General features: G+C 41.1%; 1 protein-coding gene across 3 annotated transcripts in view; it reads left to right on the top strand.

Moving 5' to 3' along the window:
• LOC141793357 (transcription factor COE3) overlaps nucleotides 1-17,130 on the top strand; it is a 174,535-nt gene that overhangs the window by 116,529 nt on the left and 40,876 nt on the right. The gene's annotated exons all lie outside the window — the stretch shown is intronic.

Below are 17,130 nucleotides of genomic sequence, written 5' to 3'. Positions count from 1 at the left end.
GATGTTGATTGGTTTCTGTTTTGGGTCGATGGTTTATGGCAAAACACTCAAACAGTGCTTCTAGTTTTTTTTTACTAACTGTCACATTAAAAAAAAGTTTCTGTCATGAAGAATTTTATACTCTTCTACTCTTTGACATATCTTCTTTTCAAACTCATATTTTGAGATCTAGATCAGTGCCACCTAGTGGTTCACTTTGGTTCAGTACAGTTTGGGTCAACATTTCCTCATCCTCTCTCGTTATCACGCAGGAAGCTAGTTGGTGGGAGGAAACCTTGTTATTCTGAAAGGATTTGACTTTCATTTTAGCGTCCATGTAAACAGATTAGACCATTGACTCTGCTGGCGTTGGCCTATACCAAGGGTCTTCAACCTGCGGCTCTGGAGCCTCATGCGGCTCTTTGACTCCGTAGCAGCGGCTCCTTTTAGATTTAAAAAATATAATTATAATAAAGAATATTGTTTTTCTTACAGAGGGTATTCTTGATGAAAGACACTGAAATAAAATCATACGTTAACATTCCGTTGAACTAAATATACATCACATCTTGCAATAAAGCTTTCCATTTTTTTTTTTGATTTTTGCACTTTTTTTTTTTACATTTTTTACAAGTAAGAAAAACAAACATCCATTTTTTTGTATATTGTACATTTTTTTGCACTATATTACAACTCAATTTTTTGAAGAAAAAAAAACAAAAACAAAACATTTTTTAAATATTTTTGCAATTCACAAAATTTAGCACATTTTTTTTCTTTTTTGGGGGGAAATTTTATTTTTTTTTGAAAAATTTGCAACTCTTTAAGGTTTCGTAAACTTTGCAAATCCATGTAATTTATGAAACTACAATTTTTTTCCATTTTATTTTTTTTTTTCAAATTTACTACAAAGAAAAAAATTAAGACATTACATGTTCAATTTTCTAAACTCATAGAAAACAACATTTAGATAATTTTTTCACTAGATTTTACTTTGTTTAGAGTTTTTTTTACCCTTTCGCCTTTATTGTGAATATAAAGTACATTGTGTAGCTCCTGAATGACTTAAACCCAGGTGAGCTGAGGTAAAATGGCTCTTATGAAAGTAAAGGTTGCAGACCTCTGGCCTATGCGCTGAAAATCTAGAGAAAGAAGGCGTTCGTCATGTACCTCAGACCCAGAGAACAGAGAAATAACATGTTGCAGTTTGTCATGTTTGTGTCCACAACACTGACATTATGACATCAGGGAGTTCCGGAATGTTTCTGACATCGCTAAAGGAATTGCGGAACACTCTTCAAAATAAAAGCCGTAAACATTTTCTTGATATGGAGAGACCCCTTGTTTTCACACCATGCTTTTATTTTGAAGTTGTGTCCAGGACAGTTATTTGAATAAACAATACACCGTGATTAGTGCTTATTTTATACCTATGGTGACCTCTTGTTTGAAAGAAAGGACGTACTTTCTCTAGTGCAATATCATCTCTGTGTTTCTAATAAGATCATTTCTCAACTAGACCAAGCGTACATGTAAAATACAAAAGCATAACCAGATATAAGAAAAAAACAGACATGGAAATTTCTAATCAAGTTAGATAGTTTACTGATGAAAAACATCATCTAGCACCACCATGTTGTGAAAGATACTTGGTATCCCAACAAAAGGTGCCAAAAAAAACTAAGATTGGTATGGATGGTCATTTTCAAGCTTGGTTTGAATTAGGGATGCACGATATTGGATTTTTTGCTGACATCAAATATGCCTATATTTAACAACTCATTTAGCTGAAATGCATATTTTTTATTTGCAGAGGACATCTACTCTCTTCTGTATGTGAAGCAGGCTATTGTATTATGGAGTATACTCTTGTCACATATGTTATATTATGTAATATTTAGTTCTTTTGCAAAATAGGAAAAATATATACTTGAAAATGTATATTCATTTATGACGATTGCTTTTAGACAAAAAATTTAAAAGGATAAATCCTACTTGAAGGCTGGATGATGCTATTCCTGAGAAAATCATAACAATACCCACAACCAGGGCATATTTGGCTAATTTCATAATTGACAGCCAGTAAACATAAACTCTGTTTACAGGTAACATATGAGAAATGCAACTGTACAGCAGTTAAACCCAAATAAAATAAAATAGTTTACTTTGGGAAATGGTAGATGTACCTAAAATAGTCGGATACAGATACCATACAGACTGCTGGTTAAATTTAAGTTTAACTTAAAACAGGAACCAAATATGGTACTGCTCAATCTAAACTGTGCAAACAAAACCACATAAAATTAAAAATATATTGGCAGCTTCAGTCCATTATTTAATGGTTTATTTTATCGGCAAAATTTAGAGTGTTGGGCGATATCCAATATTTTATTTTTAAGCTAATATCAGCTGTCAACGTGCATCCCTGAAGACACAAATATTTTTGACTTTAAGGTGCAAAACCCTTTACCATACTTGAGTTTTACACCTTTTGTCTTCTCTCATGAGGAAAAACTTGGTTGTTTTGGAAGCAAAGCTATCTGAAACCAAATTCTTTTGATTTTTAAAGGAGATTGAGCTACATAACTGAACTCTCGCCATGTATTTTAATTGTTTAAAGTGACATTAAAAGGTTTTTTGAGAAACAGAGAGGGAAAATTTAGAGGTTAACATTATATCAGTTAGATTTTTTGTTAACAGAGAAGTCTTTTTTTTTTTTTCTGTGGTAATGAGATGACTGTCAGAAATCTACCCCTAAAACCCTAAATTTTTAACCTTACTGTCCAGTTAAAAGCTGCCTCTAAGAGGTAAAAATCTTGTCCATCACTTGAGTTCAACTCACTGAAACACAGCTGCTGCCTTTTCCTCAGAAACTTTGCGATCTGGACTGGAATCTAAATTAAAGAGCATCATGTTTACGTTTGGACTGAAGCTCTCAGAAGGCTTTAAGGGGAGCTTAAAGTGAAGGTTTAAGGTCTTTAGACTCAAGGATCAGGTTTGTTTTTGACTGTAAAACAGTTTTCGACACCCTAGAAGCGAAGTAAACATTTCCCCGATGTGTCGATCCTGCTCTCCTCTGCAGCTCGTCCTTCAGACTCTTTGTCCACGCTGTACGTCCAAAGACTTCTTATCTCCGTCTTAAATCGGTGCTTTTACTGTCCCGATTATTCCATCAGAATATCCAGATGTCATTCAAAGTAGCAGAAAGGTCAGATGGAAGGCTGTTTAGTGCGATAAGTAAATGTCATTGCTTCAGGTCTTGAAAGAGACGAGCGTGTTCGTGCTCTCTGTTTAACACCAGTTTATCACGCTTCCTTCCTTCCTCCTCTTCTCTTCTTTGTCGGAGCCGCCGCCTCCTCTGACGGGCGGCACGACACCGAGCAGGACGAGATGGACGCTCACAATGGACAGTCCAGCCACAGCCTCCTTTTGCAATGCTAATCTGTGATTCCATTTCCAGATAGGAGCTCTGCTTTCAAACAGAAATGTGTTGTGAATAGAGTCTGTTATTATGTGAGCGTCCATTAGAGAGCGTTTTCCTCTGAAGCATGTTTTCATGTCACAGCTGATGGTATTTGAGGTGAAACTGACTTTCCTCTGTCATTGGATGAGAAAGGTAGAGAAATTAAAGCTTCTAAAACTGTGAACTAGTCCTTTAAAACTCCAGCGAAGAAACCTGAACATCTGACTCCAGCTTGATTGATAGGAAACAACAAAGCGGCGTGTCCCTGAAGGCATCGCGGGGCTGAACCCCGACAGGTGGCTGCATCATAATGTCGCTCAGTTTCTTGTATTTCTCCCAAGTCTTCTCCCCGCTCCTCCTGCCAGCGAGGCCGCCATATTGTGCGCCCGTTCGTCTGATTTACACATCCACATTTAAAGAGAGCTAGGCGTGTACAGAGCGCGCTCAGTGTGCCAGCAGAGCCGCGCTGCTCCTGAATGTGAAATGAGTCGAGCTTTTAAACCTTAAACAGGCGAGCTGAGGATAATGAAGCGGAAAGAGATGATGTCATTTCCTTTAAGAGGTTTTAAACGACTGGAAGCATAAAGGAAAATACCAGCACGTCATTAGACTGCACACAGGAACAAACATGGCTGCCAGAAAACTACGCATTATAACAAGGCGCACCGTTCACATGTGACCCCCACAGGTTGACCTAAAAGGTCTTAAGGAGCTCTGGTGGTCCTTCTTTGTGTTGAAGTCTCTTTTTAGGGAGTTGTTGCCTCAGGAAGTCAAGAGTGGATTTTAAAGTTCCAGTACAGTGTGATCAGGTTTTAGGAACTCTGAAGTCAGGCAAAGTGTCCTCAAGAGTTTTTAACCGGCCTAAGAATTAAATATTCACAATGCGAGATGATGATCCGCAGGTGTTAGGACGAAAAGTGGATCTTGTAGTCCTCGAGTATTTGTAGGTTCTCTTTGTTAATTTCTGGCTTCATCATATGACTTTGACCCCTTGTCTCTATTGACACTGTCTCCTTGACCTTTGATTTCTCTGACTTCTGTAGTCTTCTTTTGACTCCTGTGACTTTGACTCCTCAACTCTTTGACCCCTCTGACTCCTCTAATTTCTCTAGTCTTCCTTAGACTCCCTCCTCTGACTCCTCTGACTCATTTGACTTTGACTCCGCTGACTCTCCTAGACTTTCTCTGACTACTCTGACTCCCCTAGTCTTTTTATGACCTCTCTGATTCCTCTATTCTTTCTTTGACTCCTTTGACTTTGATTCCTCTGACCCCTCGGACTCCTCTAAATCATCTAGCCTCTTTCTAATTCCTTTAATTATGACTCCTCTGATTCCTTTAGTCTTTTTCCAACTCCTATAACTTCGACTCCTTTGACTTCTCTAGTCTTTCTCTGGCCTCTCTGACTCCTCTGATTCCTCAAGTCTTTTTTGATTCCTTTTATTTTGACTTCTCTGATTTCTTCAGTCTTCTTCAGACTCCTGTTACTTTGACTCCTTAGATTCCTCTAGTCTGTCTTTGACTCCTCTGAGTCCTCTGAGTCCTCTAGTTATCCTCTGACTCCTAAGGCTCTGGCTCTTCTGATTACTCTGACTCCTTTGAGTCCTCTAGTCTTTCTCTGACCTCTCTGATTCCTCTAGTCTTTCTTTGACTCCTGTGACTTTGATTACTCTGACCCATCTGACTCCTCTGATTCTTCTAGTCTTTTTTTGATTCCTTTGATTTTGACTCCTCCAATTCCTTCAGTCTTTTCCTGACTCCTGAGGCTTTGACTCCTTAGATTCCTCTAGTCTTTTTTGACTCCTTTGGGTCCTCTGAGTCCTCTAGTTGTACCCTGACTCCTGAGGCTTTGACTCCTCTGACTCCTTTGAGTCCTGCAGTCTTTCTTTGACCTCTCTGATTCCTCTAGTCTGTCTTTGACTCCTCTGACCCATCTGACTCTTCTGATTCATGTAGTCTTTTTCTGACTCCGGTAACTTTGACTCCTTTGATTCCTCTGGTCTTTCTTTGACTCCTCTGAGTCCTCTGAGTCCTCTAGTCATCCTCTGACTTCTAAGGCTAAGTCTAAGCCTTAAGTCTAAGCCCTAAGTCTTTCTTAGACTCTTGTGACTTTGACTCCTCTGATCCCTTGTATTTGACCTATTGAACTCAGACTACCCTGTCTCCTGAGGCTTTGCCTCCTGTCACTCTGACTCTTCCCTCTCATGACTGTGACTCCCCTGACCCTCATGATGGTCACTTTACCTGTGCTGGCTTTGACTTCTCTGAATCCTCTTGCTGTGACTTCCCTGACTGTTCTTCTTCTGACATCTCTGTGACTTTTGTGACTTTGACTCCCCCAACCTTGCCTCTTGTGAGCATTTGAATCCTTTTCGGTGACTTTTCAGACTTTGACTCCTTGGATTTTGACTTCCTTGCATGGCGCCTTTGTTTGTTGTGCCTCGGACTCTTCAACTAAAACCCTCTGAATTGACTGTCTCTGACTCCCCTGACTTTGCCATACCTGGTATTGACTCATCTGACCCCGTCCTCTGTCTTTAGTTCCTCTGACTTTTCAGGTTTGCACACCATCACAGTGACTCCTCATCCTCTCAGCTGCCATACCGGGGAGGTGCAGCTGGAGGTGAAGCGTCAAGCAGTCAGATCCGAGTGTTTTCCCAGAATTCCTTCCTATCTGTCTCTCTGCAGCTTAGAGCAGCTTCAGGATTTGATCCTGCAGCTCCGCTCGGAAAAATTGGCCGAAGGCGAGAAACTCCCTGCAGAATGACAAGTGAGAGGAGGAGGAGAGGGAGGAGGCATTACTCCTCCAGAGACGTGTCTCTTTGCATGTTTTACTGTATTTAAGGTTGTGCAGATCTTCTTTTTGGTATTTTACCGCTGATGCAGTGATAGTATTTGATTTTGCACTTTATTTCTTGGCAGCATGTGTGTAGTTTGTCGTAGTTTGTCGTAGTAGTTTGTTGGTTTTCTCTGCTGGTGCTGCCCGGTCCACGCGGCTGGCCTCTGAGGTTGTAATGCTGGGATCAATGCGGCCTGCACAGAGGGGGAGGAAGGGGGAGAACGGGTGAGGAGGAGGTGATGTTGTGGGATCGATGGGTGCTGAGTTATTGCGGCGCTCGGCCACTGATTTTTAGAGAGCTGTGTTTTCCCAGGAAAGTCAATACCTCCAGGCTCCTCTCATTAATTTCAACCCCCAACACCTCCCCCCTCCTCCTGCTGCACCGGGGGATCTACAGGAGCCCCAGAGAGGGGGAGGATGGGGGAGGAAAGTGGGGTACAATAGAGAGAGAAACAGAGATGATGGACGTGAGACTCAGGGAAGAGAGAAGATGATGGAGTCTCAGGTGTGAGGATGAGAGGAGGATGAAAAGAAGGAGGAGAGAGCAGACAGAGAAGATGAGACGCTGTTGTTCCTGGTTTTAGAAAACAGACAGAAGGAGATCATCGATTGCTGATATGGAGATCATGTTTGCAGATTATCGATGTGGACTCTGTTTCTGGAGTTGTCCTGTCTGTGGCTGGAACCAGGAACTGTTGAGCATCTGTTTATTTCCTCTGCAGGTTAAACTGACGAGTGTGGGGCTGAACTTTTCATAATTTACCCTGAAATGATGGCTCTGCTGCTCCCGGAGGAGGCTCAGCTTTCACTTTTATTCCACACGCTGATGTGCAGAGAGGAGGAGGGGGGTTTCCTCAGCCTTGTGGGGGTGTTTTTCTCTGGGGGGTTTGCCTCTGGCAGGCCTCATCATGCCTGACCCCCCCTCAGCGAGGCCTGCTGGGAGCAGAGGGGTATCTGCTCTGAGTAAAGATGGATGACATCATGCGTGAGCTGCTGAGTGTTCAAACTGCAAAAGGACAAAAGTAAGCGGACAGCTGAACATTACTTGTTAATGTGCAGCTGGTTCCAGTCTTTGGACCAGATGTTGAACCTTCTGCAGGAGTTTGCTCGCGTTGAGAAGCAGAAACATAAACTGAAAGGTAATGCAAGGACCACGTTTGTAATGGCTTGGGTCATTTTTTTTTTTACAGCCAGGACCACTCTCGTCAAAAGAATCAATTATTTTAATGAAATGCGTTAAATGTGGTGGTCTGTTTTGGGCACTCCCTGCCTTTCTCATATGATAAAACCTGAGGTGGGGAGAGCACACCTTCCCTCTCTTTCATTTCAATAACTATAAAGTCAAGGCAGGGAAAGCAGCAGAAAGACTCCCAGGTATATCAGGGCAAGCATCAGTGAGAGTTTACACGACTCTGGTAATATCGGACATAAAACCATCAGGTGGTTATAAAGTGTATCATAATGTGAAGTAGCCTTCTTTGATATCTGAAAGCCAATAAAAAAATTATGTGTGCATAAATGTTTTTTGTTCAGGGTTGTTAACAGGTTTATTTCAGCTGTAAGGTTTTCAGCATGAAGCTCTATGGGAGCTGAGTCACTTTTGGGGTCAGCCTCTAGTGGACACTCCAGCAACTGCAGGTTTTGGGGGTGTTCTTTTTTTTAGCCACTTTTGTAAGTAACTTGAACAGAATTTTAAAATAAGTATTGGCGAATACCGACGCCAGGTATCGATACTCGTAAAAACTGCCAATATCAGCAGCTGATACTCGAAGCAAAAAAGTCAAGCCTTGAGTAAGTCCTCCTCACCATTAGTTGCCGCTACATCACTGCTGTTTGTTAGCCCGGCAAATGAGCGCCAGGTTCTGTTCAAACAATATAAATGAACCAGGGAGAGTTGATTGTTAAACTGTTTTATTTTGCTCTTCGGTTTATTAAGAAAGAAACAACTTAAACTGACAGTTGTTAGTGTTTTTTCCTTACTTTTGCAGTTTTTTAAAATTTATTTTAAAAAAAATTCATGAACTCAAAGACATTTTTTTGTGTTTTATTTGGACTTAATTGCAGACTGACTGTGCTGTCTTTGATCAAAATGATCTGTCACTGTTAATTGAAATTTTATGTATCAAAAGAACTAGTGGTGTTGGTACTCGGTATCGATGAGTACTCAGGAGAGAGTAATCGTACTGATATTGGTCTGAAAAAAGTGGTATAGAACATCCCTACTTTAAAATGTGCAAAAAAAAGAGAGATAGAAAACACATATGTCTTCACTTATATCATAAAAAAGTGAACTAGAGAGGCTTAAACTTTTTCTGTAGCAGATTGTGAACATTGTTATTCCTGCTGTAAAGTTTTTAACACAAACAGCCTCTTCTGGTCTCTCCATAAACCACAGTTTTTGAGACTTAAAGACTTAAACTGTTACTATACCAGGCTGTTAACTTGTTTCTAAAGTTGGACATTTTAACATGAGGATCTATAGGGAATGACTCACTTCTGGGGACAGCCTCTAGTGGAGGTAACTGGCGGTACACCCGTCTTTAAGGGACTTTTTAGACTTTGAACCCTTCTTTCTGCTCTTTTAACTCTGTTTTGCTGCATTTTTTTGCAGCGTGGGTGTTCACTTGGGTGTTCACTTGGATTTCAAAGCTCTCCAAATAGAGTCCCAACACTACACAACCAATTCTTCGAGTAATATTTCCAAAGCAGTTTTATTTCTTAGAAAAAAATCTGCTCATTTTATGTCCTCTTTCTAAAGTTTCCCAAATGTTCTCCCGTAGTTTGTGATTAACTTTTGTTTTACTGAGAGGTCAGAGGTCAAATTCAGTGTTCACCACATCTTTTCCCAGAAGCACAGAGGCTCCCAAACTCTTATTTCCCTCATAAGATGTTCCTGTTTGTTTGTTTGTTTGTGTATTTAAAGGGAGTTTCTCTGCACAAAGGCTTCATCAAACAAAATAAATAAACAGTTGTTGTTGATAGGAGAAGTTGCAGTGACCTGGACACGAGCAGCTGCCCCACAGCTCCTGTCAGCACAATTGGAAATACAACCAAAGCTCTCTGTACGTTTTGTTCCTCCAGCCTTTACACACACACACACTCACACACACACACACATGGAAAGCATTAGCAGATTGTTCCATCAGGGTCTGCTAAAGGTCTTGTGAACATGTAACCGAGAGGAGAAAGTTAAACCTCAAATCTGAGATGCTGTAAAGTTTTCTCCCCCTCCTTTCTCTCCTCTTTCTCCTGCTCTTCCTCTCTGTCCTCCCCCTCTTCTTCCTCTCTTCATGTTCCCGTTTGTCCTCTCGACATGTGAAGCAGCGCTCACTAATTGACTTCTGAATTTTTATTGTTTAATTACTGTCACAGTAACACATGGAGGCAATTATGTGTAAGCGGCTCAGAGAGAGGGAGGAAACACTCTTTATGGTTTCTAAACGGATGTTTGACTGAACAATCACCGACTTCAGCCCACTGTTTGGTTACCAACCAAAATGTTTTGGCGTGGGGATTTTTCTGTGCTGAAATAGAGCTCACATTAGGTGGCTTTAACTCATCCAGAAACTTGTGAATCTTGGCTCGTGTTGTAAAGGAGGGGGCGTGGCAAAATCACCCCACGGTCCACTGCCTTCAAAATTCAACAAATCAGCCTCTGGGGTAGTTTTTGTTTCACCTACTTGCTTAAAAACTAGTAGTTAGATGCATCATACCAAGATTTATAGAAAAGTCTCAGAACATCCTGGTGGGAAACAAACTTTGGAGTCATCATTTGGATTTTATTATCTGGTTTCGGCAGTTTTAAAGGGTGTGGGAGTTGTCCAAATACCTTAAAGCTCTCACGACAAATGAGATGCATTTTAACACTACCTGAAATACGACAAAAAGTATAATTTAAAACATTATTTTTAGAATTTTTACTGATAATAAACTGATTTATACTTCTGAATTTTAAGATCTGTTAGTGTTCCAAGCTTGTGTGTCCACAGGGGGCGCCATTGCATGTTTTGGCTGCCCCAGAGCATCCTTGACTCTGCTAAAGTAGCAAAGTTTATTTACTACAAAGATTGGGCCTACAGAGCCCATCTTAAAGATCAGCCCGGACAGGAAGTTAGGCAAGAAAACGACATTCGACATTAACTAAATTTCAAAATAAAACACCAAACATGGCAACCTTTTATTAACTTTAATAAATATGATATGGTTATTTATGATAGATATGAAAGTTGACATTAACGAAGCAGTAACATATTGCTGATATAAGTTGACTACAAGTTTTTAGTTTTCAAGTTATCTGGAGGAAAGAAATAGGACATGTATGACGTTAAAACCTGTAAGAAAAAAACTTCATTGGTATGTAGCACACTCAGAAATGGTAAAAATCACCAAAGTAATAGCATAATACTCAAATGAGCAGCAATACAAGCACAGAAAGCTACTGTAACAAGTTTGTATGCTGTCCTCTCTGTACCAAACCAACCTGTGTAGCAGGGTGGGCATAGTCATGTGGAGTGAAATTCTGGCGCTGTCGGAAGGTGTCATGTGGAAATTTGTGAAGCTCAGTCACACCTGTGTTTTTTTCTCACAACATGATGAGTAGTTTCTCCTCGCGGCTCGTCCACAGGACAAAGAAAGATTCAACACGAGACACTTGATCAATCAGAGGAGTCACTAACACCTCCTCCCCCCTCCACTCGCCTCTGCTGGAATCGATGCTCATAGAAATTTCATGAACTTTAAACTGTGATTGACAGGAGACTCCAGCCCCGACCACCGAGCCTGGAGGTGTGAGGTTTCAGAGCAGAGGGGGTGAGGGAGACCGCCACAAACACAACAACTGGATAAATATCTTAATGGCATAAATGGGCTAAAGTTATTTTCTTTTGGGCCTTTTATTTTTTTACATACACCAGACGATCTGTGTCAAAACTGGAATTTTACAGAGCACAAGGAGTTGTTGGTTTACTTCTGCGCTGAAGTTTTGTTTATGTTTGTGTGTGATTGTGTTGTGTTTTGTTGAGTTAAATCTACCCTTACAGTTTGAACCACATCAAACAAACACAGAGAGACAGGGGGAGAACAACAACTCCTTTGTCCTCCAGAAAATCCTTTTTTTGTTCCCTGGTTGATTTGAAGAGACTCACAGTGTCCCACTGTTTTTGATTGTATAGTCTTGTGACTTCTAAGAAAGAAAGATGGAACACAACCAGACTCCTATTGACATTTTGTCTCTGGTTTGGGGTTGGTAGACCTGCAACTCCTTTTTACTGTGGAGTAAATTTCTTGTTTTTGTTGATATAACTTGTTAGATTTGAAGAGAGACTCTGAAAACCTCCAGACTTCGTTGAAAAAACTCACATTTTGTCATTGATCAAAACAAGTAAGTAGTTGGAAAGGTTGGTAGACCAACAACTCTTTTTTTCTTTAAAATTGACTTATCTTGTTTTTGTTAATGTGCAGTTTTGGGATGATAACCAGACTTAAGATATTCAGAGTCTAAAGTGTCTTCCCCCAGCAGGAGAAAGGTGAATTTATCTCCGTCCAGCTCCTCCCAGGTGCTCTGACCTCCGACAGAGCCTCCTGGATCTGTGGCGGGGTAAATCGTCCTGTGTGATGTGTAACGAGGCGTTTATGTCGATCACACGGCGGTAATGAAACAACACGAGCGGTTCCTCCTGCTCGTCTTTGATCTCGGCTCTTGTCTCGTCTTTTAATAGACAGCAGAAGTGTGTTCTCCGCCGGGGGACTTCCTCCTCCGTCAGCTCCACATTTCATATATCAAAGAGCACAGCGGCTCCGCTCCACTTAGGGAACGGGGACTTGTGGAACTAATGTCGGATAATTAGCTGTTTCTGCGGGGGCATTTTCGGCCGCCACTCCAGAAAATAATAACTTCTCAGGTGGGGGGCCTATTTCTTTGAGGCACACTAAAGCTCTAATCACGGGAGGTAATTATTCCCTGATTAACATGCTGGATCTGGGCGGATGTGCGCTCTAATCACAGAGGTGGTTTCGTCAGCGGCGGCTCTCCGAGGAGGAGGCAGAAGGGGAGTAGGTGTTCTCTGTCGAGTCCTTCGAGTCAAAGGAAGACGGGAGACGACGTGAGCATGTGGGTTAGAGAGACGATGAGTAGATTCCCAGGTGAGCAGACCAGGTTACGTGCTGAGCCCTGAACCCTCCCCTTTGGATGGTTTCAGTCACCTGAAGAGTTACAAAGCCAATCAAGGTTAAAGATGTAGCATTAAGGGCCTGTTTCCACTGATTGAATCCTTTTTTTTCCATCGTTAGCATTCTTAACCTCAGTTTCACCAGTATTTACTGTTTAGAGTTTCTCCAATTTGTCCTGAGATTAACTTTTTAATTATGACAGTTTTCAAAAATTGATAAATAAAAGTAAATTAGCCTCAGGGTGATAAGGCAAGTTGTAGTACCACAAAAAGACTGAAGGGTACCTCAAATCGGGTACCATTGACTTGAATTGTCACTAAAGCGACACCAAAGCTACTGTTACATGTTTAAGGCTTTGAATTAGGGGTCACCGGTATCATATGTTGCCACGAAATGAATTTTTGCCGCGGTAAAGCATTGTTACACATAATTTAGTCCAAGTAGTGGTTAATCTATGTGGGAGGTTTATTTCTCTGGACGTGAGAAGACACCTTTCTGCCACTGTCATTCTGAAAATACACCTTAAAGGTCAGTAGCACAGAGTCAGTGACGTGACAAAGTAAACATTTACCTGGTGTGCATGATGACGGCCCTTTTTTGGACACAGGCTGTACATCACTATAGGTAAGAGTCTATGGTCAAACCTCAAAACCTAAAATGTGATACAACCATTTTTGACAAAAGTAGAAGCATCAAAATAAATATTTTGAAGCAAACTGAAGCCGTAGTTTGCAGACCATGAGCCGCTACATTTTTCACATGCTTTCGAACAATAGTGCGGCTAAATCATGGATTTTTGCGGCCTAATGAGCTTCATAGCCTCGAAGCATTAAAACCAATACATTTCTCGATTATTTTTGTTATCAATAAAATACGTGCCAACGAGAAATGTGAGTTTTGCTGATCTTTGACGGAGTTTAGGCATAAATAGCCAGTCTGCTCCGGTGCGTCCAGACCTAGTGGGTGCTGTCATATCAGCAGGTGTTTCTGCTGATGAGGAAAGGTACATCAAGCGTTGTGCTAGTTTGCTATAAGTTTGTTTTCACTTTTTTTGTTCAATAATCATTTAGCTACAAAATCACTTTGATAGACTCTTGTTCAGAGGATGAATGAATGAATCCTACCTTGGATTGATAAAGCTGTAGATCGAGAAACTGCCTGTAAGTTTTTGTTTTTTGGTCATGGTTCAGGCTCTGAGTCCGAGCTATGGCCCTCTGTCTCTGTCTCTGTTTCTGTCTGTTTGTTGTCCTAAAAAACCACCATAGCGGCAGAAAAATCACACAAGTGAAATGTTCTGTTTCATGCCACAGCCGTCTGTTTTACAGTAGCAGTTTTTAGAGGAATAAAAGCTCTGAAATCTTTAGTGCTTCATTAGAAAACCTTACAGGCTTCAGAAAACATACAGAACATAAATTTAGGAAAACTCATGGAATGAAAACAAGTTAAGTTAATTTTAACAAATTTATTGGAAACCAAAATGTTATTACTTAATTGCTCACCCTTTTTAAATAAAAGGCAAAAAGTTTTTTTTGTTTGTAAGTATTCTTCATTCCTTAGACCCAGTTTGCTCACCAGTACATTTTACTTCAAGCTTGAAATGGGACAAACTTCTTTTCCTAAAGCACATTGTGGGTAAAGGCCTTTTTCTAACCCAGTATTAGACATTTTCCACCTGCTAGGTACACTTAAAACACAGAACAGAGTCGGAAACATGTTTTGAAAAGACTTCACTTAAGTATAATACTGTTATCGCAATATGAAGGAAAAAATACTGTGAAATAAATTTTGGGCTATATCCCGCACCCCTACTTTGAATGAACTCTCAGTGAAGATTCAAAACAACACGAAATAAATATTAAAAAGTTTGAAGCCAAGTTACTTGTCTCAAACTATGGGAAATACACCTCTCATAAAAAACTTCTTTTACCTCAAAAGATGTTGAAACAGCTGCTCATCGTACTTTAACAGATATCCAAGTTCCCACCAGCAACAGATGGGCAGAGGGGTACCTCGAAACAGACGCTGCTCAGCCAATTACAGCACAGTATGACAGCAGCAGTGATTATTAATGGAAAAAGAAGGCGGGGCTTAATTAGAGGTTTCTGATGCCTCCTGTGAGTCTGTTGTGATCTGATCTCCAGGTGCAGCTCACCTGTCCTCTCGTCTGATGAAGTCCAGCTCAGCGCTCCTCTTCCTCTCCTCAGTCTGGGATCATTTGTGTGTTTTTGCCGGCTGATATCAGATCAGAGGATCAGCGGTCTGGGGGGAGGGAGCTGGATTACCGAAACATCTCTGCAGGCTCATTACCCCGCTCACACCGGCGGCTCCCACAATCCATCAGGCCTCCGCGCTTCACAGGAGCATGTATACATCCTCTAAGCTTCTGTTTACATCCTCCTCCTCACAACTGTTTACATTTATTTAGCTCTCCTATTTTTCATTCGCCCGTTCCCACCGAGCCCCTCGCCGCTCGCTCGCTCGCTCTCAGAGTGGGAATCTGTTTTTCTGCGCTGATGGTTTGTTCATATTTACCAGCCGGAGATGAAATCTGCACTTTGGGGGATCCCGGCTCACCTTTACCTTTCTGTTTGTGCTCTGATGGCCTTTTCAGAGGCGCCGCCATGTCCCTGATAGACTTTATCAGGCGCAGCTCTGCGTGGCTTCCTCCTGTATTACACTTATCATTTTCAAATAGACTCAAAATTCCATATCAAACACCCACTTCTTATTCTGCTGCTACATGTGCTGAGATTCCCCATCTCCCCCGGCGCTTTGATTGATGCAGGTCAGAGCGGCGTAAGTCCGAGAAGGACGGGGGGGGGGTTAGATGCACAACACACCGAGGCTTAAGTGGACACCTGATTTGTTTTGCTGCTTGTCAAAGTGGCCGAGCGGCGTCAGCTGGGTCCAAGCAGCCGTGACGCCCGGGATGCATCTTTTTAGCCGTTTATTGATCCGCTGTTTTATTCCTCCATCTTTCAATTCATCACTCAGTCATCAGAGAGGAAACGCAGCAAGGACACAAACAACAACACAGAGACACAGCGGGACGGCTGGTTACTGATTAGTGCTGGTTACAGATTTATTTATCGGAGCCTGACACAAACCTGAAGATAAACGTAAAGGAGTGATCTGATTTACTGACAGGAATCTGACAGATACTGAGGTCAGGTATATCACACTCTAAGGCTCGTTTTCCTGTGAATTTGTCTATTTTGAGACAGTATTTGCAGTTAATTTAAGTCAGATTGGTGCACCACTAATCCACTAATCCAGAAATCTACTCTTTTTTTTCACACATTTGAACACTTTCAGCTCATAAGAACTTTTTGTAATTCACACCACCTCGAATAAAGCAGCTTATGTTAACCTGAGTTACCCTCATTTCCAGAAAAGATGGTGATTAATAATCCCCAATAATGCAAATACAAAATGCCCTTTTCCATCTGTTTCTACCATGACTGAAGGTTTGCACAAAATCAAGGTACTAGGAGCTCGTTTGCAAGTTAGCACAACAGTACACTTACCTTTGTTACACTTTGTTATGGGTCTGTTAGTCTTTTAAGTGCATAAGGCTTTAGGTACCCAACTTTTATTTTGACGGTAACATTATGTCGGGTTACATTCCCCTCTGCTATGACTTCCTCATAACACAGTTTGATGTTTTATTTCTTGAGCTCTAGATTTAAAACATTTAGGAGTCTTGTGTCTGTGTGAAGGTACCCTCTGATACCTGATAACTTTGGTTTCTGTGTTAAGGACCCCTTCATGTTTAAGTAACAGCAAAATCTCAGACATTAATTGTAAAAGTAGCTTCAACTGACTCTAGAAATTGAGATATATTTGGTATCAAACTTTAAAATTCTTAAATTAAATGGAGTTTTTTTGTTAAATGCATTGTCTGTATTCGGGTACCCCACTCACTACTTTATAATATTTTCATTTTTTGCCGAAACAAATTCTGAAGTGCCCTTTTTAAATCACACTTCAGCGTGTTTGAAGTTGAATTTGAATAACATTAAGAATCTTTTTCACTTTGTTGTGTTCGTATAAGGGTACCCTCTTACGTCTTTTTAATGTAACCATAGCATCTGTGCTCAGGAACTCTTTCAAATCAGCCTTCAGAATCCGTTTAAAGGTACCTTTAGTGTCACTCATGGGCAATGTTTTTTTAAAGACTGTAAACCTCTTTTTTTGAATTTCTTTAATGTAACTTAAGTTATTACCATCTTTATTTTCTCGCGTTTCCACAAAGCAGTCAGGTTCGGTTCAGTACTGTTTGGTACAGTTAAGCCTGATCCCGTTTGCGTTTCTACATCAAACTGTGCCCTCTCGTGGTAGGCGGCGTGTGAGCTAGATGCCCAAAGCCGCAGCTAGTAAACAACAGCGTGACGCCGTAGCAGTGAGACACAGTTTACCCCACTAATAAATCCAACGAAGAAGAAAAACGGGACACAGTAAACAAAGAGCATAGATGGAAGACATGCAGAATTTCATCCTCTCTGTGATTGTCATGTAGCTATTTGATACAAAGAACAATCTAGCTTTGTTTCAGAGAAGACTGTGTGCTGACAGGAGAAATGCAGCTGCTGTCGCACCAATCAACGGTCTGCAGTGTGTTGCTCCACCTTCCAGTTTGGCACCCATACGAAAGGGTTCCAAAAAGTGGGACGGCTCGCCT

Source organism: Halichoeres trimaculatus, unplaced genomic scaffold, assembly GCF_033239565.1.
Source record: "Halichoeres trimaculatus isolate MK-OKI-2021-1 unplaced genomic scaffold, fHalTri1.1 fHalTri1_scaffold_7, whole genome shotgun sequence".
In the NCBI taxonomy this organism is placed as follows: Eukaryota; Metazoa; Chordata; class Actinopteri; order Labriformes; family Labridae; genus Halichoeres; species Halichoeres trimaculatus.
This window is presented reverse-complemented; position numbering and strand designations above follow the sequence as displayed.